Source organism: Anas platyrhynchos, chromosome 7 (genome assembly GCF_047663525.1).
Source record: "Anas platyrhynchos isolate ZD024472 breed Pekin duck chromosome 7, IASCAAS_PekinDuck_T2T, whole genome shotgun sequence".
NCBI lineage: Eukaryota > Metazoa > Chordata > Aves > Anseriformes > Anatidae > Anas > Anas platyrhynchos.
In genome coordinates, this window is record NC_092593.1 from 32,044,995 (window position 1) to 32,072,438 (window position 27,444).

The following is a 27,444-nucleotide window of genomic DNA, read 5'->3' on the forward strand; positions in this document are numbered from 1 at the left end:
CAGGGCACATCTTGGCAGGATGAGGCCTGAACAGTCCTTAGGTGGGAGACGAATGCAGAAGGATGGGGTTAAAACCAAAACCACAGGTTTGGGCCTCTTGCAGAGCATACCTGGTGTGACGATGGGGACAGAACGTGCTGGAAGTGTCTTCCATTGGGATCCAAGTCACCACCAGACTTCTGTGTCTTCCTCTGTGCCCACAGGAAACGGGAGCTCTGCCCTGGGAAGAGTCACTGACCAATTTGTGTCCCTCTGGGTTTTAACATGTAAGAATATAAACCTCTATTTCTGTTCCTTCAGGGCAAGAGGCTGAATAAAGCTAGGCAGATGAGAAAGCCTCAAGTCCATTACTGAATTTTTATCTTCTACCTGGCCAACCACATACACAAACAAACTCCTCTTACCGACTAGTTAAGATCCTCCTCATGTCTGCTTCTGGAGAATCACCTTTCAGTAAGAGCCTAATTTGATAGAGTCACCTCAAAAGATAGACTGTACAGAAACATGATTAAATACCAATTTGACTGTTTAAGTTGCTCATGCAGGGAGAAATCCTAAGCATAAGCAAATTTTGAGTAAACTTTTCAGAGATTATCAGCATTAAAGCTGTGCTATGGAAACCATGCAAATGTTTAATTGAAACACAGCATATGGAAACAGTCACAGTGAGAAAGGTTGAGAAAATCCACATTTATCATCTAGCATTTACTTGCAATCAGTAAAAAAAAAAAAAATCACAGTATATACATCCTGTTTATTGGTAATGTTTTAAATAAACTTGGAAAATTAATTTCTGGACAGGATTAGTTGTATTTCTTTCAAGAGTGTTGTTTCTAGTTCCAGAAAGCCATGGCATGGCTTCCCATCATGGTGTGTTACAGGAAAAAGTGACTTGTTGGCCATCTTGCCCATGGGTAACAGGCAACAAGCAGCTGCACTCAGACAAAATACAGGAACCAAAATGCACGATGCACATACATATGTAAAAATATTTTTGCGCAAGTCCCAAACATAGGTGTGGTGGAGTGGGAAAGCAGAGTACAAGCCATAGCACTCAAAATGATTCACGATGTTAGTCTTAGTTACCATGAGGCAAACTGGGGTGCAGAAAGAAAAGCACAGCTGCCCAGAGAAGTGTTTCAGTGCCCCCTAACATCACATCTGACTGTCCTAAACTTGCCAACCAGCTGCTCTGAACTTGGGAGCAACTCAGACACACACAGGCATGCACTGTGGTTGCAAGAACCTAATGCAGCCGCTCCCCATACCCTGCATGCAGGCAGCATGCATCACTCCCATGAATTGCAGGGTCCCATCACACCTCATAAACCCTCTCACATCCCATAACCATGCCAGATCTTCAAATCATCCCTGGGAGCTGTAGGCTACAGATTAGCCATCATCTGCTAATTCAGCCCAAGGACATCCTCTGTGAACAGCCGCTTTTTTGTTCATCTGTTCTGCCAACAAGTTTTTGCAATGACAGCTCCTGGTTTGCTCTGGGGAATAGACGAGGATGCCAGCTAATGGTGCTGTGGTTCCTCAGGGAGCCAAAGCACTGAGGGAAAAGGGAATTGGTCACAGGTGCTCAGGGATGCACTTGGTGGACAGGACAGCCCTGCTGTAGGCACTGGGCACTACCAGGAACCCCTCTTTCCTTTTCACCAGCCCTTTTTTCCTGCCAAGTCTCCCATTCGGACGGGGAGCATGTGCATCCACTACAATACAAAGTATGCCTGTGTCACACTGTCCTAGAGGGCTTCACGTGGTGTCAGACCCTGCTGTCCCATCTGCTGGGTCGCTTCTAAGACAACAGCTTTCTCAGAGCACCTCGCCAAGTCTTCACCCCCCTTGGCCCATGCCTGGTGATTCTGTGGCGGGCTGGCAATTATTCAGACTGGCATGTGGTCAGGTCATGTGTCAGAGACATTTATCTCATTTACAAGCCAAAGATTCCCCAGTGAACAATTCTCAAAGAAATAATCACCTTCCTGATCCATTTTTCCAACCCAAGACTGTGTCTAACAAGCACCTACTGAACCTAATGAGACGTGTTGACTACAGACATTAACAATTTAATAATCTTAGTGCATGCAGACATCACCCAGGCATTTTACTTATTGCTCAAGGCAAAGAGCAACACATTGGCCCAACCCTCAGCAAAGTCAGATGAGGTTTTCTCATCAACTTAACATGGATCTGGACTGGATCTAGCAAAATGAACCCATCATATTCATTGAACACAGGCTCTCACCATGAGTTACATCACTGGGTTTTTGGAAGCTACTCGTTATTTTCTTTTCAACAGCCCCTGGGCACATAAATTTTCACAAAGTTTATAAAAACGGTAACAAATAGCACTTGTGATTTTGCCCAGCAGATCTGAGGCTGAAGAAGGTAAATGGTGTCAGCAATGTTTTCGTCTCTCCAGTTTTTTAAATGAGATTTGCCATACTTCTTAAACACATGGCTAAGTCTCTTTTCTCCTAATTTGTGCGTGAATCTCTGTTGTAAGTATATTAAGATAGCACAGAGAACTTATTTCTTACATCTGTATAATATCCCAAGGGTTACCTTGCTTTGTGTAAAAGAAACAGCTGAAAAATTGGCAGTTAAATTATACAGGAAAAAGCAGTGCGTGACTCTGAATGATGAGGAACTAACAACCCACAACCTTTCCCCTCCCCTCTGTTCACACTGAGAAAACTTGGTTCAGTCAGCGCTAGCCCAAATCTTCTTAGACCTGGAGGGGGGTGGTTATGAGCAAAAGCTTGCCCATTTTTTCTGATTATATCAGCTAGTCCAAATCAGAAATATTATCCTTCCCCACGAACTGTACTTAACTAAGCAGTTTTTAAAGCAAGAAGAATAGAGGAATAACCTCTATTTCACACACCAAGTTGTCTAACATATGTGACAAGTATTATGACTATTAAGACACACAAAGGCACTTTGCCTCCTTCATTATCACTTGGAATACAAAGTCTTAATTAGCATTTGATTAACCCTACCATTAGGTGTTAATATTAACAGGTGGAAACAATCCTAATTATCAAGAAAGCACCAGTGACATTGGTCCCACGTCTGGGTGTGACAGTGGGGCCAGCACACACAAGGCAAAAGCTTGGTACTAGGAAACCCAGTCAGACTGGTGCTGAAAACTGGAAACCAGCACTGGGTCCAGAATTCACAGACAGACTCTGAAGATAGCCAAAATCTTCAAGCCTGGATGTTTGTTCTTGTGCAAGTGTGTCAATCTAGAACTCATCTTCACAGCTTAGTCAACATTGGAGTTATTAAGTACGATGATATTGCAGCGTGAGTGTAAGCAGTTTTGTAGAGCCCGAAATCATTAGGATACAGCTTTGCTCACCACGGTTATCTCAGTTCATCATGTACCCACCACACCCTAAGTCTGTTAATTTAACAAAAAGATCTACTACAGTATTTTTGTATAGCAGCCTTCTTCCTAAGCACGTAGTTGTGCTTCTTTCACTGTGCTGCATCAGCTTCACGGTTCCCCTGGTCACAGCTAATTAGGACTGGGTGAGCTATGCTACAGAGATATAAAACAATGCTGGCAGCAGCTCACAGCCACCTCAAGCCCATGTCCCCACCACCAGATGGGTGGAGGAACTTCCTAGAGAAGCAGGACCCTCCACTGCAGCCTCCCTAAAGCCAGCAGGGAGGAAAGACTGCACAAAACCTGGGCCAGGCTCTTCAAGACAGAGCTTGTACCCCACTGTGATGAAGACCAGCCCATGTCTGATAAACCAAGCATGAAAACTTGCTAGGGAGACCAGAATGACTCCACACCTGGAGGCTTACAGAAGGGACCATTTGACTTTGTCACCATTAAGCTGTGTGCCATTATCGAGGCTAGAACACTCTATGAAGACTGTTGGCTTTGACCAGAAGTGTTCCCTGCTTTTTCTGTAATTATCTCAGTGAAAATGAGAGCCTTTAATGGGGATATTTATAATCTTTGTCTTAACTATCCTCTGTACTCCCTAGTCTTCTCTGCATAAAGATCTTCACTCCTGCACAGGGTATTTGCATTCCTGCTGTGTCGGTTCCTCTAATGGCATATCAGCTCCTCCTTCATCAGAAGGGAGAGCCTGAGAGGCATTAAAACAAAGGAAGAGATCCCATGGGCAAGAGTTTTCCTTGGGTTAAATCCCTATAGAAGCTTTTATCCTCCTGGCAGAGCAGAGAAAACCTCCACAGATTGAACAAGACTGAGGGAACACACATAGGGCAAAACATTTCTGATTTTCTTCTTCTCATCTCAGGTGCCACGCCAGCTTGTCTCCTGTGGCAGCGATAAGCCCCATGCACTGAGAACACATATGTATTGCCCACAAAGGAGGAGGAAACAGCAAATCTGTAACAAAATGCTTTTCTTCAAAGCATTATGTTAAGCCACATAGCATTCCCTCCTTCCTGCAGGATTTTATCCACTACAGGACCAAGCACCCCACCAGATGCACCACACAACCCAAGTGCTCCTTGTTTCACATTAGCACACAGCTACACAGAGTGCTGTTTCATTGGTGTCCTAGCAATATAACTGCTGGAATTGTTGTTGATAAAGGATCTCGACATGCTTTTCCCAAGCAGCCTGTAAGTACTCATTCTTGTATTGCATTCTCCAAGCACAAGGAGAAAAAGGTTTTTTAAGTCTGCCTGTCTCCGCTTTCAGCACACTTCTCCATGTAGTAAGATTTCTTCAAAACACCATCCACTGCATACTGCCCCTTCGTTTAACAATAAAATTGTTTTTAACATCTAAAAATATAATAAGAAGGACCTTCTAAATTAGCAGACACTTGGGTCTCAAGTAGGAAAACCTTCTCATAGCTGACACCTTGAATTTACTGTGGCATTTCCCCAGGGATGTCATGCTACCTGGTTTCTATCCCAACCAGCAACTTCACAAATTGACAAACTATAAGAAGGGCTTCTGCTCCAGAGTGAAGAATCAATAGCAGTCTACTTGGATAGCCTCAGAAAGTCCTTAACTTTTAATTGAACACTGGAAAAGAAATTGCAAAGTGCGAGAACTCAAAACAGCATGAAGCCCACATAATTATCTTTCTCCTTGCAGTTCCTTATGCAGACTGGAGACTAATTAAACACATATGCAGTCTAAGAAGTGATTTGCAACAATATCTTTTGTCAGTTTGCAAGTGGACTGAACCAGAAGATGAATACGAGCAAGGAACAGGAGCCACTGCCTGGTGTCCTACATTGCTCTCGCTAATGCCTTGGATTTTTAGCTTCAACTATCTACAGAAAACACAAAATATACATCACACCTGCTTTATAAAGCCATAAAGCAGGGTCATCTTACCAAGCAACTCAGATGCCAAAATTTGAAAGAACTATAGATGCATATACAAGGTTTTTAAAGCATTTTTTTTTGCTGGTTTCACATTATAGTATTCTCCATAAAGCTACCTATCCTATTATGAGCTATTAGAAAGATAAATGTAAATTGAAGTCAGTGTTTTCTTCTTTTCTGTTGCAGAAAGAGAAATTGAAGTCTTGATTCACAAAATCCATTCTTTATTCTTCAATCACATTAATGAGAACGCTTAGTACATCCCTTAGAAATTACATGTGGGCAACACTGCCACTATGCTAACACCAGTACTAACACCTCATTAACCAGCAAGTTTTCCCCAACTATTACGATAATTTGGGGAAAACATAAAAGTATAGAACCTCAGTGCAAGAGGATAAATAAAAATCCCTCCCAAAATGCAACCACCTACCTCCTCCACCCACCATCCCTCTCCAGGAGGAAAGCCAGCCTGCTCACCAGGACCTTAAATCCTGTCTCTTCCCACAGCAAAGTGGAATCACCTGCCTGGGCTGGCTCTCAGCTGGCAGGAGCAATAGAGATCCTGGCAACCCTGCCCTAGCAGGAGACAATCTCCTTGCCTTCCATTTATCTGCATCAGCAGCAACCAGAAGCAGGCACCAAGCATCAGGGGGACACCCTGATGCTAGTACATGGTGTTAGAGGCCAGAGTAATTACCACAGAAACGAAGGATGCTATGATTAGTCCAAACATCATGTGCAGTTATTGGAAAATTCACAGTTTTCTGTGGTTTTCATCCCCCATGCACCACCTGAGGACTCAGGTCGCTCGAAGGGTTGTGGTTTCTGTGAATACAGCATCAAAAAGAAGTGTCACCTGCTGCGGGGCTCTGCAGCTCTGGCAGGACAGCTCAGTGCCAGGCCCACGTGCAGGGGGACACCTTCCTGACAACGTGGCTGCCACCAGAGGGGCTGTGGCAGACATTGGGAGGGGAGAAATCTTCCCAGATGAGTGACCCTTTCTCATCTTTACCAGTGAGCGTGCTCCATTACCACTTCAAAGCCTCCCATAGAGCTGAGCGGATCCTTTCTGGTTCTCCTCCGCTGCCCCGGCTCCTCTCCTCCTAGCAGCCATCCCATCTCACCCTGCACCCCCCAAAAAAAAACAGGATGAGGGCTCAGACTCAGCTGGGTGAAGACCAACTGGACATCCACGGGCTGCCTGGGGCTGCTTCCTGCCATAAAACATCTCAGAGGCATCAGAAAGTAATGCTGGTCATGTCAACGGGGCAAAACGTTGGCTCTGGTGGACCAGACAGCTCTGTACCCCTACACACAGCCCCGCGGTCCCCTGTACCTACAGCCCAGCACCTACAGCCCAGCACCTACAGCCCATGCAGCCCAGGCTGGGAAGCAGAGCTCCCACGAGCACAGCTGGAGCTGCTGCACATCCCCATTGCGCGGCCAATGCTGCCACCCGAATGCAAAGCCCAGAACATATGCGGGCAGGAGGGGATGGCATCCATCCCGCAGCGTGTGCGCCAGGAGCCAGGCTGGGGGCACGGAGCCGGGGATGTTTAATCTGCTGTTTTTTGGGGATGTGGGAACAGGCAGAATCATCCTCTTGCAACGCACGGAGGGTTATCCCAAAGGCATCCCAAGCGGGGAAATACAGCACATGGTGGTATTGGCACAGCCTGCGGGAGAAGGGATGCCACTCACCCTCCCAAGGGCCTCGGTGGCCCAACGAGGAGATGATCCCTTCTCCTGTGCTCCTTCCCAAAGTCGGGTGGCACGAAAAATTGTTGGGAACGAGCCTCAAAGGAAGGCCAAGCGGGGCATTAAACCGACGGAAAAAGGCTTCGCCCCGTCGTTTTAATACGCCTTAAGGCATTAGGCAACGTGAATATTTTAAAAGCGCGCAGAAACGTGCCGAAGAGTGAAAATCAATGTTTTTTTCCCAACCACTTGAGTATTTCCTCGGTGCGGACAGCCTCCCGCCGGTGCCCGTCTCCTCCGAGGAAGGCTTGCTGCGGGCGGAGGCAGGGAATGGCAATGCTGACATCTGCTGCCTGCGCCGCGAAGCGCTCCTCTTCCACCCAATTAGCGCTAAAACCTTTTTTTTTCTTTTTTTTTTTTTTTTTTTTCCTTCCACGAGAGCCTCCCAGTGCAGATTGGAACTTTAACACCACACGCACACCAAAGTAAATAAATAAGAAAATAAATAAATAAATAAATAAAACCAGACTTAAAGTTAAGAAAGGTGCTCATAGGTGTGTCTGCGATGCCTCTGGAAGCATCGAAAAGTTGCAAAAGTTTATTGGGAAATGGGTTATTCCCGATGACATTTTTTTATTGGAGCATCCCTAATTATAAGCAATTTCTTTATAGGCAGGTGCTGCAGCCATTCCCGCTCACATCTCCTTAGCACCAGCGCTGCATTGCGCACAACGAGTTGGTGCAAAACTCAGCGGTCGTCTAAAACAATCCTGCCACTTCTCGTGCATCTCATCACAAGTCACCTGGAAAAGCCAAACTGTGGTCTCGTTTTTCCTCTCTCACCCCTACGAGTCTCTAGAGCTACTACACAAGGCACAGCCGTGGTGCAGTGCCACGAAACTGCATCAGATCAACACCTGATGGGCATTTCACCCTAATGCAAGGTGCATTTAGGCAGGGGTGCTGGCCTCACACCCTCAGGTATGGTCATGGGAGAAAAGCAGTGCTGGTGGGGATGGTAGTCAGAATTTTTCTTAATGAGAGGTTTCCTCAACAAGCAGAACTTCTCAAGCAAGTAATAGTGATGGTGGTGCTTTCTGCTGTGCTGGAGAGTTTGAGCCAAGCCCCTGTTTTGCTCAACAGAGCAAAAATAATCTCTTTTTTTGGCTTTCTTTAATGTTGCCTAATCCTGAGGAGCAATATTTTTCCTTCTGCTTCCATGCTGTTGTGCCCGACTGAGTTAGAAAGGGAGGGGAAACCATAAAAAGTCTCTTTATGAGATAGAAAAATGGTATCTTGTGGAGTGTTTCTCTACCCTAATACTTGTAATTCAGCTCTGTTTGCTTCCTAGGACATGTTTTCAGGGGAGGACATGAACTAATAATAAAATGCAGTTGTGGTGAAATGGAGAGGGGGGAAAAAAGCCCTGAGAGGGGTGCTCCTCCACCCCCTGTAAGAGCATGGAGCCCTGCCTGGGTGCATGAGCACAACGTGGTGCTGGGCTGGTGTCCTGCCCTGTGTCCCGTACCACCATGGGGCTTGGGGTGCCCACATCTGGCCCTGCTGACTTCCCTGGTGTTTAGGGAGAAGCAGGGGAGGGTGTTTTTGAGCGATGATATAATCCTGCCCTTTTTTTTGTGTGTGTATGAGGTAATGAACATCTTTAGTGCTTAAAGGTGCTGTGAGAAGCTGCAGGGCATGTGCGAATGCCAACGTTTTATGGAAGGGGTGGTTTTACTGCCAACAGACTTTAAAAAAAAAAAAAAATCCCTGCAGTTTATATTAATAAGACTGGATGTTATTGCATGTCAGGAGTTATTGTGATTTATAAAGTACTTCTTACTCAGTGTGTAATGAAAACACTTGGCTCTCAGTCCCAATCGCTAAGGGTAGATGATAGTAGCTTTATCTGCAATAGCCAACTTGACCCGGAACTTTCTATCATTTTTAATGATATTTTAGTGCTGCCTGTTGCTTTCACCTGAGCCTAGGGTTGCTTCAGCTTTCACAGTGAGAATAATAGGGTCCTCTTGGAAAAAAATGGTGGGGGGGGAGTGCTGCACACTTAAGTAATAATGCACCCATGCATGAAAGTGTGGGTGCTCATCGTGCAGCATTGCAAGGTTGGTCCTTTAATAATAACCCCAGCTGCTGTGTGCAAGCTTCTTGCTCTGGACTACATTCTTCTGCTGATAATTCTGCGTGTTGTAGAGATGCTGAAAATATAATGGGGGGAGAGGAGTGGAGATGAGTGCGAGTAGGTGGATGGCTTGGTTGAGAGCTGCATAATTGCTCTCAAGTGTGCTTGCTTTAAGCCCCTGCTGTGTTTAACACCGAAGGGTATTACTGTAAAATAGCTCTGAGTGAGCAAAGGCTTTCAGAAGGGGACTGCTCATGACCACACTACTGTTCTTTGCCCCAAACATGTGTGCATACATATTTTTAATATTTAAAAAAAAGTAAATAAAGTTGATTTGCACAGAGCCACTATCTAGCTATGCTGTTCCTTAAATGATAGTTAGGTCAGGTACAGGTATAGCTTGAGAACTGAATATGCCAAGTCCGATACAACTTTTTTTTTTCTGGGTGTAGGGGAAAGCTTCCTACCTAATAGGCTAAGAAGTCTCATAAGCATCCAGAAACGTGGCTGTCCTTGGCAGCAATGATGGGTGATATCAACCAAGCACCATGGGATCTCTTGTCCCTGACCAGGGCTGGTCCTGTTTAGTCCCACTTTGCATGGAGAAAAGCTCCCATGTGAGCCTGGTCACCACCAGCAGAGCTAAATAGGGAAAAAAGGTGAAGAAACATAGGTCAAAGGAGCTCCTACAAGATATATTTTGGTCACGCTTGGTAAACCAGTCTTCAAGGTTATTTTACAAGAACTAGCTCCAAGTCAGAAACGTGACGTAAAGGAAGGAAGAAGAGGAAATGCTCTCCAGTTCTTCAGATGTTAGATATCCTCCTTCGAGACATGTAGTGCATCAGGAAAAAGGCAAGGAACAGTCTCTGGAATTGCTGTAGCAGTCACAGGAGCCAAGCACAAGGGACACAACAATTACCTTAGCGGATGGCAAATAACTTGCAGCCAGCCTTCGTCTGAAATGCAGGTGGAGAATGACCACAGATGCTTACAGGAGACTTAATTGTCCTTGCCAGCAAGGCTCATTATCCATATGTAAACATATGTGCTGCTTTTTTAACAGCAAAGTGCATTTTTTTCAAGAGAATATTTTATGTCTGAACTGCTTGAGTGTCAAATTAGATGAGTCTGGCTTGGTTTTAATTATGCCAGTCATTGGTTTGTGCAGAAGGATGAGGGATGTGCTACTTTTGAAGGCAAAAGAGGATTATTATATCTAAAACAGATTGCTCCCATGGAATGATGGGGCAATGCTGGAGGTCAGCAGCGAGTCTTAATTCCTGTTTCAGTGGGGTTTTGCTCTGGGTCTCATCCAGGTTCACCTATTTTTTTTAATTTTTTTTTTTTTAAGAGGCTTTGCTTCTTGTTGATTAAAACTATGTAAAATGAGCCCTGAACCTTGGGTCTGTTGCCCCACACCTCCTGTGGTTGCATGTACTCAAGCAGGCAGGTGGAAAAGACAACCGGGTTAGCCTAATAGCTGTTTTTATTCTTGTTCTGCTTTCATGTAAAGCAGTGGAGAACCAGACCCTGGGGAAACAGGCAATTTCCTGCAGGTATTTAACAAGGTGCGTCAGGAAAAAAGGGGCAAGGGCAGAAACTCCTGGGACAGAATTACCAATGAAGTGATTTTCTGTCTGTGGGCTCCATTTATAACTCCTGTGCTGCTGCTGATGTGGCCCAGGTACTTCAAGGGCTGTGTGAGCATGGTGTTGGCAGGGGGTGCAGGCAGGGCAGCCTTTAGAGTATGAGTTGAAGAATAACACCTTGGGCACGGGGCAAAGGGGGAGCACTGGGATGAGTGGAGCAGGTTGGGTGAAAGCAGGGCAGGGGATTTACCTGTTTTCTGGGCCATCACGTGAATGTTAACTACGAGGCCTGTTCACAGCTTTTCAGCTTGGCCAGATTTTTCAGAAGTTAACTGCAACAGTAATCAAATCGCTGGGTAATCTAATGGGAGAGGTTTAGCTGAACCATGCCAGAGCGCAGCTTCTGCCAAAAGTTGCTCAATGAACAGAGGGCCTTCATAATCTGGTGCTTGCTCCCTTCTCTTTTATTGTGGGCAGGAGTGAACAAAACCTATTTTGGTGAGAGCTGGACATGTGGTTTGTCTCATAAGCAGGCTAGCTGAGCACAATCCACTAGGTTTGCAGAGCTTAGGCAGCCCTACACATGAAAAAAAAAAAGTGAAAATAAAGTCAGCAGGGTTATTTTGTATGCACCCTGATGCCTGGTGAGGTGTCCCAGGAGCCCCAACGCTGATAACTTTCTAGGGCTAAGGAATGGTGCCTAGAACTACACTGTTACCTACCAGTGCAAGCCAGATCATTGCATGGGTCTCTCCCATGAACAGGGCAGCAAGCTTTGCAGGCATATCCTTGGGGTGTTCAAGCTTTATTTCCTCTAATAACCAGCTTATTACACTGAAATGTGTGGGTTTTTGTTGATGAAAGCCAAAGTTACAACACTGAAAGCCTGTAAGAAGTCTGCATTTACAGTGAACTTAGGAAAAGCCCTGAGTGTCCAGGAATGGAAACATGTTGCCTGAAGCATGTCTCTTGGCTCACAGTATTTGCAAGTAAAGGTTAATAATGTTTGAAACTCTTAACTCAGTGTTTGGCCTACCATACTTAAGTGAGGGAGGGAAAAAACCCTAAGAACCAATTTCCCTTGTGAGAGCAAGGCTGTGACCTGAGGCTTTTCAGCCTCCCAAGTGCCATTTCTGAAATCCAAAGCTGTTTTGTGCTCTTCATGTCAAAAATAGGGGGATAGTATGTGATCAGTGGCTGTTATTTCTAAGTAAGTGTTGCAGAAATACTAGATAACTCTGGGGACTGTTAGCGTTAGGTCAGAGGTTGGACTCGATGATCTTGAGGTCTCTTCCAACCTAGAAATTCTGTGATTCTGTGAAGTGAGGAGCCCTGTGTGCCTATACCGAGCTTCATGTTGGTGGGGCTGTTACTGCTGAGCAGTTTGGGCTGCAGCTGCTGCCAGACTCCATGTGCAGAAGGAGAACAAGTGGTTTTGCCCCATCTCCTACCCTGAACAGCACAGCAGGGCGTGCAGCCAAGACCAAGCATTCAAAGCAAGCAAAGCATAAGTCACCAAGCAGCAAGAGGTTACAAACTAGAAAACAGTCCATTTTAATCACCTTTTTGCTTTGTGCCAATGTATCACCTTTTAGGAGTTTGGTTTTCAAGAACTTTTCCCTCCTGAATGTGCTTAGCTTTTACTTTGCAATCTCAGAGTAATAAGGGAGGTAAAAATACATTGAAAATGGGGTTTATCACTACAAAAAGTGGGATAACAGGGAAGCTGGGGGGGTGTCGCAAGACTCAGGCTCAAGTCTCAATCAAGCAATGCTACCATGAGTGCAAAACAAGGGGCACAACAAAGACATTTATAAGAACACACAGTGTACTTACATCTCCTTCATCACTGAGACAGGAAAAGGGTACAAACACAGAAGAAAATCCTCTCAAGAACCAGGGGCATGAACAAGAAGTGGTATGTGGGTATAGCTATATATATGGGCACGCATCCTGCAGAGAGAGTGATAGCTGTGGCCCCATAGCTGGAAAGAGCTCTGGGGCATGAGAGGCAGCACAGGATGGGGGAATGGCAGGGACCGGGGCAGTCAACTTTGTGCCCATGTTTTGGTTCCCAAACCTGCAGAATTTGGTTCTTCCTGACATTCAAAAATCACAAGTCAAATGCTGCACAGGTTAGGTCAGTGGTTTTACAGAAAAGCACCCCCCAAGTGCAGGATTTCTCACTGATCTGGCTTTTGTTTCCTTTCTGGGTTTTTGGGCCTGTTAAGTTTTGCTGCACCACGGTTTTCCGTAACCACAAGAGCTACAATTTGGCCTCTCTGAAAACTGACAAACTCACCTGGGGCAACACGGAGACCTGGCTGCTGCTGATGGTGGTCATGTTAACAGCTTGCTGTTGTAACCAGCCAAGTCATGAGGCCGGGGGCTTGTTAAGGGAGGAGTATTTTGGTTTAAAAGCCCCCTGCATCCCACTTAGGAGAGCTCTGATGGTGATGTCAGGCCTCTTATCCACCTGAGGTCCTGAAGCTGCTTGGTGAGTCCTGTTGCATTTGTCCTTTTGGAAACGTGGATGTCTGTTCTCTGGCTGCTCCTGGGTGCAGCCAATGCCTGAAGCACACGGGGCTCTAGGTGCTGGGGGTGTCTGTTGGATCACTGCCTGCTTTTGGGAGGCAGCTTTGGAGATAGCTGAGAGACAGCAGTGCTGCTCTGGGGGCTGCAGGTAGAGCATGGCCCAGGTGTCACCCACCTCCACCTAGGCTTGGGCTTGGCCTCCTTCACAACAAGGCCTGCCTCCAGCAGTGCGGCCTAAGCCTCATCGTGGGCGTCTGGGAATGGTAAGAGACAATTGTATTCTTTCTTTGTGCCGGCTTGGGTTAGCACTTGCCCCTCTGGTTCCTGAAGAGGCCTCCAGCCCAGCTTTCCCATCTCCTTGTGCTGTGGAGCCACGCTTTGGCCCACTTACACTCTGGGTAGCGAAGCCCTGCTGGTGCTCCCAAGGTCATCAGCCTTCTCCATCCCACCCAGGGCTGGTCGCCCTTCTGGGGATTTTACTCAGAGCCTCTGAAATTGGTGGGTTCCCACTGTGTGTAGGTCAAAGGGAGCAGCTCCCCACGCCAAAGGTAGGAGCTGGCAGGGTGTCAGCCAACAAACCGGATTTCTGGCCAGACAGAGCTTGTGACTGACACAGGACATCATCGTCACTGTGGCAAATAACTCAGCTGAGGTGATATTCCCCAGCCCTGTTCTCTCAGATGCTCTACACGCAGAGTCTCTGCCCTGAAGAACAGGAGCGCTGTGGGTTTTTGTCCTTGCAGTACCTACAAACACACATACAAACCCATATACATGTACAGCAGCTGTGGGGAGAGTGGGCGGCCATCTCTTGCATTGCCTGCACAGGGGAGGGACATCCTGTAACAACCCAGGGCCTCTCTTTCTGCCTTCTTCTTTCTTGCTTTCGTACTTTCTCTTCACCTCCTGCTAATATTGGGGGGCACAGCCAGAGACCTCTGTACCTCCTTGAGGTGTTTTGGCTGGAGTCTTTGAGATTTGATATAGAAAACCTTGATGGCAGTGAATTTATATTTTCCCCTACCTGAACTTCTGCAAAAAACTTAGTGAGAAAAGAGGCTCAGAAGTATCATCTTCTGTGCTCAGGTACAGAGATTAAGGTTTTCCTTGGGAACTGCCTGTCACACAAGGAAGGCCTGCGCTACCGAGGCCAACAGCTGGCAAAGCAGCTGCCTGTGGGGCTCCTCTCTGCTGCTTTGGGGATGCTCAGGTGCTGCTGGGGCTGTTTCAGGGCACAAAAAATGCTTTGCCAGGGAGCATGAGAAGGAAGGCTGCACAGCGTGGGTGACTACAATATTTTTTTTCCCTTTCCCCCTCCCAGCCAAAGCCTTGGCACAACTTCTGGATCTCCTACGTTGCCATCTGATTGCAGCGCTCGCCTTGTGCGGCGCTTGGCACCCACCAAAGGACTTTTAGGCAGGGTTTTTCACGAGTAACTGTGAAGTCTCCGCTTGGTGAGCTCCTGAATTTGCTCAGAGGATGGTGATAGCCCCAAAATCTGCTGCAGAATCGAGCCTGGTCTCCTCTCCTGTGGTCAGCCTGAAGCTCAAACAGGTGAGACTGGCTGGGATGGACATGAGGATGTGTAAGAGTTTTTCCTAAGTGCTAGAGAAGGACTCAGAGAGGGAAGTAAATTAGGATGCTTAATTAACTGACCAAGGTAACAGGTGCAGGGCCAGCTTCAGGCCTGCTGGGGGGTTACTGGAGTCAATGAGAAGAGCCAAGTGAGGGTTGGCAGGTGTTACACCTGTGCTCATCCTGCTGAGTCTCCTCTGGGATGGGCAGGCACTGGTTGTGAGGCACTTGTTATGGGATCCTGCGAGCCTGGGAGAGGCTGGTCATGTTTAACACCCAAATTTCCCCCAAAATGTGGTCCTAGCTGTTAAATAACAGTGGTAAAGCTATCTTGCACTGTGAGAGGTGATGAGAAGTGTAGTGGTCTGATGTGTGTCAGGGCTGAAGCCTGAGGAGCATGCAATCCCAATGCCTCCAGAGCATTTGGATCAGGGGAGCTGCTCCTCCTGGCCAGGCTTCCTGCAGCAGGCAGGGCCTGCTCCTGCCCCATGCTGTGGGCAGTGGAGGGGACACTGTTTTTATCCAGGTGCCTTCGGAAGAAACGCTGCCAGGCCTGGGCTCCGCCGAGCCCCCCCTGTGGGCAGACCGTAGGTGAAAAACAAGCGGGTTTGTTCTGCGCTGAATGTGCCCACGTCTTGTCACACAAATGTGCAGCGTGCGTGAAAACAAAAAACAAGCTACAGATGGACACGGGCAACCTGTCGCTAAGCACAAGCCTCTAGATTCAAAATAAACAGAAAGCAGCAGCTAGCATCTTCTGAATGGTAGCTACAGGACTTCAGTCGTGGATATTGCAATGTCCTGATAGTTGTCTTCAACCTGGGCTTGAGTAGAAGAGCAAGCATTGCCAAGGCTTTCTCAGCCCAGGAGATAAGGGCAGCTTATTTTACCCTTCTCACAGGTATTTTGTCTTCAGCTGAGGTTGGAGGTGTCTGCAAGGAGGGCAAGCACCAAATGACTTTCTCCCCATGGCTCTCAGCACACCCAACCCTCCCATGCCCACATCTGCCCAGCCCCAGGCAGAAATCAATGGCTGAGCACTGGAGGTGGACCTTTTGTTGGTCCAAAGGCTGTGGTGGAGTTCCTAAGAAGGGTGTTGAGCTCTGAGTAATTAATTGCATTGCCCATGTCTGTGTGTGCCCAGAGTAATTAATGGGAGTGAAACACATGTATTTCCAGTCTTACACACTGTGGTTAAGATAGAAATTAAGATGATGGACAAATTGAATTATTTCTTTATTATGACGGCGCAGGGACATCTCTACAGCTCGGTAATTAATTTTAATTGTGTGTACGAGTGACTCCTATCAGGGTTTCAAGTGAGATGCTGCATCTGCATCCCACAAGGAGGAACATGACTGTTGGTGTACAGTGAAGTAAAAAAGTGAAGTTGTGGTGACCTATTTTACTTTAGTACTTTGTCTGAAGATTTCTGAGCTGATGGAAACAGTGAAGCTCCTGCTGTGCCCACGGGTGGGATCTGGGGCCTCCACAACTCGATCCAGAGCCCAATAGGTTGTCCACAAAAAAAAAAAAAGTAGACAAAAAAGTAGAAAATGCATTTAATGCTCTGACCCCACAGGTTATTTTCTCCACGGCCACAATGTGCAGCAGCCATCCAGAAGGAGATGTGGGGACCTGATGGATTCATTCCTTACCTGGTCTCTGTTCCTCTTTGTGTTACAGAGACTCCAAATCTCTCAAGTATCTCAAATATCTCAAATCTCTCAAATAAAAGGAGTTTCTCAAGTGCTTTAACATGCTTGTGGAGAGCAAGTTGGAGCGTGCAGAGGAGAGGCCTTAGAAGGTCCATCTATTGTGTTGGTCTCTTAAAAAAAATGTGGAAAAAGTCAGAAGCAGATTGGAAGCTCCACCTGACACTGCAAGACGCTCCTGGTCCCTGAGGTGTCACCCAGAGATGCTCCAACACGTTTTTAGGACAAAAGCATCCATGGGTGAGTGCTGCTGGTGGCGGTGATGCATGTGAGTGCCACTGGGCCACCCCTGGGCTAGGGACAGAGCTGGGTACCACTGGAAAGGGAAACATGGGGCAGAGAAGGGCAGGTCCTGCACTCATCTGCCTTTGCTGTGAAGCAGGTGTAATCCTCCTGTGTGGCACCAAATGGCTTGTCTGGCAGTGTTTTAATGTAAACTATTTTTAAAAGGACGAGGTGTTGAAGCACAAAGCACAGTTATGAAGTATAACCTTTACCGCTGCACAGAAAATATTTACCCTGTTTTCGTTTGCTGATGAAAGACCATCTAGTGGTATAAGGAAAAAAAAACAAAAAACTGTGCTGCGTTTTAATTGCAGCCTGGCTTTTGATCAGATGTGTGTGGGGTGGGGGGGGGAAGAGAGAAATGTGGCTTTGTGTGTTCTGCGTTGCGTTCTTATGCAGCAAGCCCTAAACCACAAAAGCTCCTCGGGGAAGGTTCATTATCGCATTAAGCACCAGGTAGGGAGGGGATGCCTGCCTGGCAGCAGCAGGCGAGCTGCTCTGCCTTTCACTTTGTTTAGGTTTGTCCCCTTCCCTTCAGGGTGTGTAGGATAAAAAAAAAAAATCTCAAGATGCAATTGCATGAAAAAAAAAAAGCGAACTCGTGAAGAGGTTGGCAGCAGCTCCACGTGGAGCTTCTTGTGTCCCCCGAGGGCTGATCCCTGCCACCTTGGGCCAGAGGGTCCCTCACTGGAGCAAGAAAGCTGGGGTTTTGGGGGACTGCTGGCAACAGGTAGCATTGGAGTGGATGGCATGGGATGCTTGCTGATGAATATCCTGGCAATCATTTTTTTTAATAACAGCAGAAGTGTAGGCCATCTTCTAAAAGGGATAATCTTTAAAAAAGCATAAACTATTACGGAACCTTTATTCTGCTTAGTTCACCTGGTTTTAGAAATAAAATTCCTTGCATGATCCCTGCGTGGATGGTGCTTTTGGTTTTAAAAATCCCGTTCTTCATGCAAGGGAATTCCATGGCTTGAAGACTGACTGCTTCCCCAATTTGTGGCTTTAAAAAAAAAAAAAAAAGGCAAGATGCATCACTTGCGCGTTACATTTTATTGATGTTACTGTAAAATACATATTTGCTTGCATTCCTAATTGGGGAAGCACAGATGGCAGTGGCTTCTGTTGGAGCGATATGCTCTTTAAAATATCTGCTAACATTACAACAGCGTATAGTCATTAAAATGACTGTCTGCGCACCCGTACGCGGCAGGAGTTTGGTGCTGGGGAAAACAAGTTTCTCTCTATTTTAGGGAGGGAGGCCTGGATTAACCCTTGCGTGTGCCCATGCCTGGCACACGGGGATAGCCCGGCAAGGCTCTGAGCAAAAGGAAAGGAAGAGCAAGGTGGCATCGGCTGCAGGTAGCTCCTCTCCTTCCGAAGGCGCTTCTTTCTTGTTCCCTCTTCCCATCCAAACCAAGCTGTCGCGAGCAACTGCAGAGCAAGTGAGCAGCATTTTGCAGAGTGCCTGCAATGTGTTGGCAGCAAGCAGCCAGAGCGTGCGCGGAGCTTTTGGGAGTGAGCGGCTCTGCCAAGGAAGCTGCTGCAGTTGGGTGTCCCGTGCTCCGCGATACGTTCCTGTCCCAAAAAGCCTGCTGCTGGACTCAAGAGGGTCTCCTGCTCTCTCTGCTGCCCTTGGCCAGAGTGTGATGGTGCTATAGGGTGGTGTTCAATGGCTATAGGGTCGCTATATGAGTCTAACGACTTGCCTTCCATCAAGTTGTAGCAGGCCAGGAATGCCCTAGGTGTAAATTCATCCTATAGCTTCCCATTGAAATGGGATTTATGAGCCAGGTGGGTTTTCCCCCCTCTATCTAGGGGTCAGATACAGTGGAAGGGTTTGGAGGGCTGGAAAAAACAGGTGTAGTGAACTTTAGGAGGGGCTTCCCCGATGGCAGAGCTCCTGAATGCTTGCTTTTGGAGGGGGAAAAACTTCCACTGGGACATGGGGCTTTATGCAGTCTGCGAGGGGGTTTCAGCCCTGCGCCCCCCGGGGCTGCTCCGTCTTTGAAGTCAATAGGAAAATTATCCCTGACTTTGATACGCTTTGGATTGGGCCTTTCAAGTCATGTGAAAGACACCTGCGTTATTAAACCAGCAGCAGCAGAGCGCTCTGTCAGTTACGTCGGCTTTTATTTTTTAATGGCAGTGGTAGGTTTAGCCTTGGGCACTATCTGCGGCTCATAAATAACCCATGTCGAGTGTAACACACCTACTGGAGAGCCACAGAAGACAGAGGACTGGGCTGTTTATCTCCCTGCATTTTTCAGTAACGAGCCACTCGTACCTTAGGAGGGGTAGATGTCCTCTAGCGTTCATTAATAAAGCATCCTTAAACAGCCAGCCTTCTCCTTGATCGTGCAGGGCTAATGCGATAAATATCTTCTTTCCACACTCTCCTGACAACTGAAAGACAGGAATGCAGTCTAGCTTACACCAGCGGTCGTGGGAGAATACAGCAGGTCTCGCAGCACAGCACAGCCAGGGCTCCGTTCCCTTTGGGAAGCGGGGGACACGGGCATGAGATGGCTTGGTTTTAAGCTGTTTAACCCCTTAAAATGGAAGAAAAAAAAAAAAAAAGAGGTCAGCCATGAAAGGGAATTTAATAAGTGCATCTCATCCATAAATATTTGCTTCTGGTCCCCAGTGGCTGATTCCTCTAGTTTCTCTCTTAAAAGAGGAATACCCAGGGGATGCTTGGTATAAAACCACCCCATTTCCACAGCTTGTTAACCACCTGGTGCCAGGAGCATCTCGCTCTCTGGAGCAGGGAGTGGGGCTGGAAGGAACCAGGGCTGTGGAGCAGCCCCGTAACCACGTCCCCATGGCTGTGGGTGCATTCCTGGGCTGGCAGCTGGGGGTTAGCACAGCAATTTGAGCATCCAGGATGACTTGAACTTTAGGAAATGATGCATTCCTAGCAGTGTCCTTCTCCTACAGCTTATTTTCCTCTCCCTTCTATAACCCATCGCTCTGCTGCTTGTCTTCCCCTGCTCGGTGACCCCCAGGGCTCCCTTCCAACCTCACCCCCTTGGACTCCCCAAACCAAAGCATCCCTAAAACAGAGCTGGGGCATCCAACCCATGCTTTTCTCAGGGCCTGCTCTGCACTGGGGCTATCAGTGGCCAAGTGTTGGAGCTTCTCAGCAGCAGCCTGAGCCAAAAGGCATTCAAGTCATCGCTGAAGATTTGGGGTTTTGCTTCGCTAACCGCAAATGCAACTGGAAACAGCCCGGTAGGATACAGTTGCAGCGTGAGCTGGCAGGTGTTAAATAGCACACTCGGGGCTTCAGCATCCTCCGGCTCGGCAGCTTTGAGGTGGTTTCTGACTAATAGGCTCCAGCTTCGTTTTTAGCTCTGAGGAGCCGTGGCTGATGCTTGCTGAGCCCCCCGCCCCCAGGGCTCGAGCTGCAACAGGTTAAAGCCCAGGAGGTCCCACAAAGCTGCTTCTCAAACAGACCTGTCCAAGGACGGTCTCAAAACACCTTCCCACTCTCTTGCATGTGGGCAGAAAGCCCCAAATCCTGATAGTGGCAGCTCTGTGATAATGCCTCTTTCAAGCTTTCCATCAGTGCTTTCCATCCCAGCTATCAAACAAGAATTTAATGCCCAAGGTGTGGTGGGGACGTGAGCACGGGGGCCATCAGCAGCAGGGGCGCTCCTGCCTTCCCGTTAAACCTCTCCTGCAAAAGAGGGGATGAACAGGGAGCTCCTGGCCTTGCCAGGTCTCATTTCTTCTCAGATAGCAGAAAGGAAACAGGCTCTGAACTGGGGCAGGTGGGGAGAGGAGAGGCCCCCAGGTGGGTGCCCACCCCCCAGCACATCTGGAGCCCACAGCTGGCGAGCGGGGCCCTGCCTTCAAAGGAGCGCACAGCGGCGGTTTTGGGGGAGAAAGGGGGAAACTGAAGGAAGCACAAGAAATGCAAGGGGGTGACAGGTCTCGCCCGTAGGCCTCGGGGACGTCTCCCTTGGCCCTGCTGCTTCTCCTTCCCTCTGCAGTGAAATCAGGCTCTTAAAACGCCGTGGGTGGGGAAGAGGCAAGAATTTCACAGGGGCTGTCAGTGCCGAGCTTTAGCGTTGGTGTATTTTTTTCTTTCTTAGAGAACTCAACACTGAAAACAGTTTTTATTATTAAAATGTCCCTTCTTGTACACCTGGTAGGAAGGAGGAAGAGAGGTGTTTGCTTTTTTTTTTCTTACCTGCAGAAGGTAAAGGAATTAAAACATCTCTGCAGATCCTAAAAACCTTCTTACTTCTGCATTCACTCAGAAGCCAAGGCTGAGCAGAGTATAATTTTAAAGCCTTTACTCTGCGCCTTTGAAACAAACACTCTCTTCCTTCTGATAAATGATTAAAGTACCGGCAATTTATTTTTTAAAGGAAAAGATCACAGGAATTGCAGAGCTCGGCACCCAGGCTCGGGTATAAATTGGTCCTCGCTGAGGTTACGCTGCTGTACTTTAATAGCTGGGTACTTCCCACTGTAGTAACACAGGAAACGAAAAAAGTGCTGCCCTGAAATAATATATGCAGTGACAATGAAATTGTAGCTTTCGTAAAGTTTTCTTGATGTGCTTGATGCAGCCAATTTCCAGCATCGTGACATTTCGTGACACCGGTGTCAGCTACGGCGGGTTTGGTTGCTGGGGATTTTTGTGTGTGTGTGCTTTGGCTTTTAAAAAAGACATTACAACAAATGTTATGGACAAACTTGAAGGTGTAAGATTTTATTCTTCCTCTGCCACCACAGATAATGAAGTTTTATCAACTCCCTTTTATAATAGTAATCTCAAGCAGTATCCTGTAATAGGATCGTAAACATTTAATGAAACTCGATGCTATAAGGAAAAAAAAAGCGCAGGAGAGGTTTATGGGTGGGCGAGTGGATCGGAGAACAAAAGGAAATCAAAGCAGCTCAGGGGTCGCCAGTCCAGAGGTGATGTCCCATGCTTTGTTACGAAGGGGATTTGGTGCAGGGAGCACCTCATCTTCAGGATGAATCTTCCCTTAGTGGGGATTTTCCCTTCCAGGAGTTGCTCATGGGGCATTGGGTGATTTGCTCTCCCTTCCCACCCCACCACGAGTCTTCCCAGGTCCTGGGAATGGAAAGGGGCCACATCCATACATCATCCACCCCTCACCTGTACACCATCCGTCCCTCACCCACATGTAGCCCTGGCACCCTTGCTTAAAGCCCCTGGTGTTCATGGGTTTGAGCTGCTATGTATCCAGAGCATTGTGCCTCATCTTTATGATTTTATTTATTTATTTATTTTTGCTACAGTTTGAACACTTTCTGGCTTGTTCTGCGGGGCCTTTTAATGTACTGTTTCATCGCTTACTTAAAAAGAAGGGGATGTTAATTGCTCTGACACCACGAGAAGCATAAATGCTGCCTAACTGACGTTCACCGGTGCATTTCAAAGAGCAGATGTATATTATTATAGCGTGGCAGTTACATTAAGCCTGTGCAGTAACAATAGGAAAAACTGATAATAAACATCAAAATCGTCTGCCTTTCACCACAGAAGAAGAAAGCTGAAGGGTAATGGAAAGTTTTGGCTTCTGTTGTGCAAGCTACCCCTCTCTTTCCTGCTGTAGAAGCCTTTTGAAGGGGGCAGATTTCCGACTGGAGGAGGCAGCAAGCAGCCCCCAGGCCCCTGATTCTGTTCTGCGAGAGGCTCTTGTTTTAGCAGGGGCACTCGTGAGGATGGTGAAGAGCTCAGGAAGGACGGGGATGGGGACATCTGATGCCCTGCACGTGCCTGCAGACCACATGCAAGCACGTGTAACTGCAGCGTGTGGCTGTCTGCTCTTGCACCTTCCAAAATGCACACCAAAAATTATCTGCCATAAGCTCATGGTAGCCAGCATGTTGTAAATCTGCAACACCCCCACATTTGTGACACTGCCCTTGGTTTCATTCCTTAAACACAAGGGCAAGAAATCCATGAATGTTGAGTGCTGTTAACTCTGAACAAAGAACTTGGCCAGAATAAGGCAAATAATGTTATTCCTTAATTATCCTGCATCTGTTTTCCTTCCCCAGAACCTTTGCTGGGGACTTCTTTCTGTCCTCTGCTGTCTGGTGCCTTGCCTGCAGCTATAGACTAAAAGCAAGAACAAAGATAAAAACTAGACAAAAAAAAAATCCATCCTTTTTTAACAGAAAACTTGAATTTCAACTAAAAAATATGGACAGTGAAATAATTTCCCCTCAGCATGATTCTTTTTTTTTTTTTTTTTTTTTTTTTTTTTTTTTAAATTTATTAAGAGAACAGAAGATCCCAAATCCAGAAATATATTTCCAAAAGTAGAAAAGTTAAGTTTGGGATAGATATTTCTTCAAGTTTGACTGGTAGAAACCAAAATGGGGGGAGAAAAAGGTGGTGGTTGTTTTTTTTTGATGGCGAGCAGTCCATCACATTGCATGTTTTTCTCTCTGTTGCAGTAAATTGTAAAGGATGTGTCTTCAGGCACTATAAGCTTGTGTGATTAGATTTTTATTTTCCACATTTCTCCTATTCTGAACTAACAGTATCAGTAAATGTATAGTAGTTAGTACAAACTTCCACCTTTCCCCTATATTTTCAGTCTTTGTACACGTGGCATAGGTTGCGGCCCAAAAGGAATAATATGACACTGAGAGCAACGTGATAGAAATTTGATTTCATCTCCACAGCTGTCATTTTAGCTAAACCATAGGTGGGCTTATTTTCTTTTTCCTCTGCTTTGTTTTAGTGAAAATGGGGAACATCGTTGTGAAAAGGGAAGCTTCAAAAATAACGTGTGATCTGGAAGCGTGAGAGCATAAATTATCGGAGCCAACTTTTGAAATCTACATTTGCAAGTGTTACAATCAGACACGTTTTAGAAAGTAAACTGTAGTAGTTTTAAGATAAATGGCTCCCCAGAGGAAAGCAATAAATAGTACAGCCACACGCTTGCTATGCCTCAGCTGTGTATTTCCATTATTTATGAAAAGGTAGAAAGCAAGCTACAATTTCACAAAGCCCTTTGATCAGTGTATTTTTCAAATACCTTTAAAAATAAAATAATTAAAAAAATGAGAAGTCATTGAAAGACTGGAAATTGTCTATGGATTTTAAATATGCATGAAGGGCAAAAAAAATTGGGATGAGTAGACAACTTCCCTTGAAACCACTCTTTGATGTCAGTGATAGTGCAAAAATGATTCAACCACTGGAAATCAACTCCTTTTCTGTATCTTATGCTGCCTCTGATATCTCTTGCTTCTTGTATATATAGACTGTCATGTCTTTGAACCTGGTTGTTCTCTGATGGCCACGGGAGTGCTCTGAGGGCCATGGGGGACTCAAAATATAAGGCACTGTTAGTACTAATGTGGAATTAGTAATGGGGGAATTTAGGTTGGAAGGCATGCTTCTGGAGCTCATCTAATCCATCCTCCTGATCAAGACAGGGCCAGCTGTAAATGGAGTTATTGGTTTACGCACTTTGTTGGACTGGGACCTGAACCTAAAAATTGAAAGGAAAAGGTCTATATGTTTCACTCAGCTGACAGGAAAGCTGAAAGACCAGGAAAAAATATATATTAATACTTCTTACTAATAGTTATCAAAGTAAAACACAAGCAGGTGTCTCACGACAGAAATGTAGCTGGTGAAATCATGGAAATACTGGTTGTGCCTCTATAAACAAGTTTGTGCTGAAAGTACCATTAAAAATGGCTCTTGGGATTTCCTCCAAGAATTCACATCGCTTATAAGAAGTGCCTGGATTGTGCCTCTAGTCTGGATGTCTGGGTTTCTGTGCATGTTTTGAGGTATTTTGTTGAAGGTATGGGACGTCAGAAGGCTGTTAGCTCTTGATGTTTTTCAGGGTTTCCAAGTCTTGAAGTTCCTCTTGTTTCATATCCAACCCTGAGCCAACATGTAAACATATATAAACATACAGCAAAGTACAGAGAAGGTGATTAGGCTTCACCCCGCAGCATAAACTCCACCGTACTGCTTCCACCCGTGTGTGTGATCCCAGTGAAATATATTCAGAGGTGACTTTGAAGCTCTCCACGTTTTCCCTCTCTGACAGATTTCTCAGAACCCAAACCTTCAGAAGTGTCGGGGTGAATTTGCAAAGGGCTCCCGTTTCAGAAGTGTCCTCAAATCGGTTGTTGCTATGTAGGAAAGATGATGGTTTCTGTTGCTGCCGATGTATTGCTTGGTACTAACATGAGAAGGTGGAAGGATGGGTAGGTAGTAAGATGCTAACCTCTCTGGTTACGGCTGAGTGAAGAAGTCTCATCAGGATGTGGCAGAGGGGATGTGATGCACGGTTTTAAAAAGCCAAACATAATAAGATCAAGGTGGTACATTAGCATTATATCCTTAGTATTATGGGCTTGGGAATTGGCAAATTTGCAAGCAGGTAACCTATTTGTGTGCCCTTGCACTGAGAGCTAGAGAACATAATCCTTCTCTGCAGACCTCGAGTAAGCAAATAAGAGGGTGAAGGGGTGGGTACCTTTTCAGCAATTGCATTGAAAAGTGAAATTTGGAAGTTAAACAACCTGAGGTTCCTCTACATGAACCACCTCTGTGAAGTGGTGACATCTGGGCATCGAAGGGCTCCGTGTTCTCCAAGTAACCACCAGGTCCTCCGACCACAGGGCTGCGTGTTTTAGTCAGGGAGAAACTGTAATTTAGGCAAGCCAAAACAAAGTGAGCTGTGATAAGGAACGATGCCGTTGGATGCCCCTGGCACATCAGTGCTTGGACGTGGCTGTCCCTCCAGCTCCTTTCAGCTCCTTTGCTCCCAAAGGCTTCAGCAGACCGAGCATCCCTGCATGCTGACAAGTAACGCCGTGTAGCCATGACCCACTCAAAGCAGTTGGACTCAGAAAATCAAGGTGAGATCTTCTCCCTTAGAGTGTTTATGCTGACCACATGGCAATGGGTGACCCTAAAACCTTTGGTTGGTTCCCTCTGATGTTGCCCTGGCCATGGGTGAGAACAAGTTGAGGCTGAAGTGGATGTAAATAGCATTGTACAAAATGCAGAGCAACACCGTGGCCTCTGTTCTTCTTAGAGAGGCTGCTGCCACGTGTTGACTTCAAATTATTAATTAACCAGCTATCAAACATCACTGAATAATCTTGTAACCTCATCTGCTTCCTTTAAAATAACGCAAAGCAAGGTGACGCTTTGCTCACCTGGAGAAGTTAAAATCAAAAATGTACACCGAAGTGAGAGCACTAGTCTCTGTTGGAAGTCCCCAAATACAATTATTTAAAACACGAGCGGAGCTCGTGTATCCTTGAAAACCCTTGTGAGAAAAGCTAAACGGGTGAGTGTTCTGAAAAGGCGAGCACAGTTTACCCCAGTTTCCTTTTTCCCTTGAGGCAGAGCCAGCTTAGTGGCACAGGAAAAAAAAAAAAAAAAAAAAAAAAAAAAAAAAAAAAAAGTAAAGTACACGGGCTGAAGCTGCTTAGCGTTAACAAAAATTCCTCCCCGTTTAACAGCTGAAGTTACTGCCTGGGAAGGGTGATAAGAAACAGGACAGTGCTTTGGAGATGCCGTGCATTAAATTTTGAATAATGTACTACCGTGATGTTTAAAATAGCGAAAGTGCAAAGTGATCACGCAGGCATAAAAGGGCACGCTGGTTACATAAAATATAATAATGTACCGTTCAGCGAGGTGACATGTTCCATGTAGAAGATAATGTACTATATGAATCCAGTAACATATAACAGAGTGAGGAGAGTTCCCGAGACCAGACGGGAGCAAGGAATAATACCAGAGGGTAGCACATGATGATATATGACATGTGGCGGAAATAAGAGAATTAGATTGAATGTCGGGGAAGATTGAAGTTCTCCACAAGGAGATAAATATAATCTAAAACAAAGATATTTGGTAGGAAGGAGCTGCTTACCAGGCAATCATGTTGAAAGTGCCTAAGTGGATAGCAAATCAGACATAAGCATGCGATGCGATTGAAAAATAAGTGTATAAATGCCAATGTGGTTTGGGCTGTGCTGCGGTGGGGAGGCGGAAAGGGACACTTCTTCACAAGGCACAGGGACGGTGCTGGGTTTGCAACGCTACCTTTGGGAGCCTTGGAAATAAAGCTGCAGAGGTCGGAGGTGGCAGGGTGAGGAGGAAGAAGAGAGGCTCGGGATGCAGAAGAGAGGGACCCCGTGGGAGCAGAATTTTATCATTTTTTGTCATTACTGACAAAAAAAGTCAGTAATGTTGGTCCATCTTTCTACAGAAAGGGGTTTTTGTCATGGAGCAGGAGTTTGTTTGGCTGATTCCCCAACACTAGGAGAGGAAGGAAGGGCAGCCTGCGCCTGGTGGTGCCCATCGTCCCACCTGACGGCAGTGGGGTTTTGGGGCTGCTGCTGGACTTGTAGCTGCTGAGGTGCACCAGGAGGTTCTTCCACCTCCTCCTACCTCGGCTGCGCCCCGAGGCGAGGTCTGCTCACTGGCTCACAGCGTTTCAAGTACTGGGGGTGGCCAGTGGGTGTCAGTTTTGCTCCATGCAGGAGCTGATGGAGCTTCCCTTATCT

At 46.5% G+C, this 27,444-nt stretch overlaps 1 protein-coding gene and 1 long non-coding RNA gene across 3 annotated transcripts in view; one reads left to right on the forward strand and one right to left on the reverse strand.

Moving 5' to 3' along the window:
- The window catches only part of SPAG16 (sperm associated antigen 16), a 395,938-nt gene extending 390,016 nt beyond the window's left edge, over nt 1-5,922 (reverse strand). The window contains exons 1-2 of one of the 2 annotated variants that reach the window (XM_038182153.2): nt 5,778-5,896; nt 111-220 (exon numbers count right to left, since the gene is read on the reverse strand). The gene's annotated coding sequence lies outside the window, so the exon portion shown is untranslated. Of the gene's footprint in view, nt 1-110; nt 221-5,777 lie in introns of both variants that reach the window. The other variant, XM_038182154.2, reaches the window with a different exon arrangement.
- A 6,354-nt stretch (nt 5,923-12,276) lies between these two features.
- LOC140002942 (uncharacterized) lies at nt 12,277-16,837 on the forward strand. Its single transcript, XR_011810660.1, has 3 exons — nt 12,277-13,575; nt 14,634-14,866; nt 16,574-16,837. It is a non-coding gene; the product is annotated as an uncharacterized lncRNA (long non-coding RNA).
- The last annotated feature ends 10,607 nt before the right edge of the window (nt 16,838-27,444 follow it).